Source organism: Triticum aestivum, unplaced genomic scaffold (assembly GCF_018294505.1).
Source record: "Triticum aestivum cultivar Chinese Spring unplaced genomic scaffold, IWGSC CS RefSeq v2.1 scaffold6668, whole genome shotgun sequence".
Taxonomy (NCBI): Eukaryota; Viridiplantae; Streptophyta; class Magnoliopsida; order Poales; family Poaceae; genus Triticum; species Triticum aestivum.
Genome location: NW_025262921.1, coordinates 1 through 1,609, shown reverse-complemented (window position 1 = coordinate 1,609; position 1,609 = coordinate 1). Strand labels below are relative to the sequence as shown.

At 45.7% G+C, this 1,609-nt stretch overlaps 2 long non-coding RNA genes across 2 annotated transcripts; both read right to left on the bottom strand.

Moving 5' to 3' along the window:
* Positions 1–90: 90 nt before the first annotated feature.
* LOC123177869 (uncharacterized) lies at positions 91–825 on the bottom strand. Its single transcript, XR_006489177.1, has 3 exons — positions 719–825; positions 334–410; positions 91–236 (listed from the first exon to the last, which is right to left on the bottom strand). It is a non-coding gene; the product is annotated as an uncharacterized lncRNA (long non-coding RNA).
* Positions 826–990: 165 nt separating this feature from the next.
* LOC123177870 (uncharacterized) lies at positions 991–1,603 on the bottom strand. Its single transcript, XR_006489178.1, has 3 exons — positions 1,320–1,603; positions 1,149–1,222; positions 991–1,081 (listed from the first exon to the last, which is right to left on the bottom strand). It is a non-coding gene; the product is annotated as an uncharacterized lncRNA (long non-coding RNA).
* Positions 1,604–1,609: the final 6 nt, after the last annotated feature.

Below are 1,609 nucleotides of genomic sequence, written 5' to 3'. Positions count from 1 at the left end.
TGTGTATGCGTGAGGCTGTAAAGGATAATAACAATGTGTAGCTTCTCGCTTCAGTCATAAACAGAAAAATACAAAAATGAACTCAACACAAAGCTAGTGCTGGGGGAAAACCATCGAGTACCTTGTATACATCCTTTCTCTGGTTGATTCTTGCTATCGATTCCTCTACGACGAGCCAAGATCTGAGTCTCATGTGTGTCCACAGGGGGAAAACAGAGGCGAGCGAGACTCCAGGCCTGTCACTCTCCTTCATTATCAGCTAATTTGAATGGTTGTTGCCAGTAAGTGAAATGGGAATTGTACATCAAGATTCACGGAGCAGAAACGAATTACCAGAGGGAGATGGGTAGTCTGCAAATGGTACAAAGGATCTCTTTTGAGCTGATCTGCTCCAAACGACTGGTTTCAAACTGAACAAGGAAATAAGCAAATGGACAAGTCATTAGAAACAACCTTGCGCAAAATAATTTGAAACATCATTATGCAGTTTACTGTCATTAGAAACAACCTTGCATAATAGTATAATTTAGTTCCAAAGTATGTCCAGAGATACAGGGGTACAGATCTAGTGCATTTTAGTTTCAGAGTATGGTCCAGAATCATACTAAATCTACAAAACCAGTATCCTTATCTGAAAGCACCCACACAGTTCATTTGATAGATGCATTCAGCGGTAAAAGAAAAAAAGGATGTTAGCAAATTAGAGCTGCACACACACCTCCAAGGCTCCAATAGTGTTTTGGCCTGTGTAGGAAACACGAACCCCCAAACACCTCGAGCTCCTTGCCCAGTGGGGGTGGAGGCAATGGTGGCGCTTCTCATGACCCAGAGGAGGCAACGACGCGGTCGAGCGGTGCCGGCGCCGCCCCGGACTATATCAAGATTGGGCGAGACGAGGCGGCGACCAGGCGAGCAAGCACCATCATAGCGCCGTGGTTGGGGAGCAGCAGCGGTGTGCAGCACGGGAGTACTGCAGCAGCGCGGAGGCACGGGAGAGAGGGAGAGAAGGGGGGGTGGGGGGGGGGCAAGGAGGCCGTGGCTGCCTCGTTTCCTCTTTGAGATCGAGAGAGAGAGAGAGTACCTGAGAGGAAAAGAATGTTAATGGCGAAGGATATGTATCCTGCGCAGTAAATTGTAAAAAGAAATACCCTGAAGTGAGAATTTTTGGTCGCAGTTTGCAGCTTCCTCATAAGCTTAGGCATCTTCATGCTTTACTATCACCCTGTCAAGCACAGTAATAAGCAACGTAAACATATCCTCACTGAAATTGCATCGTTGATCAAGATGACAAAACTGATTACTCAGATAACAAAACCAACCTTCAGCTGGCAATTAGCAATCTTGATGTACACAGATGAAGGTCTGTTCCTTGCAAACCAAGTTGGTAACAACACAACAGAATAAGGGGATGAGTGCTTAGACATTAAGCCATTAAACAAACTCGGAATTGCAAATCACCCTGTCAAGCACGGCATTACACCAACCAGCAGGTAGTGCTGCCACCTCCACACAAAGTTACTAATTCATCCTAAAGGAAAAATCACATCATGAGATGGAAAGGATGGAATTAAATCACTAACTCACACACTCTGCACACGGAACGGCCAAC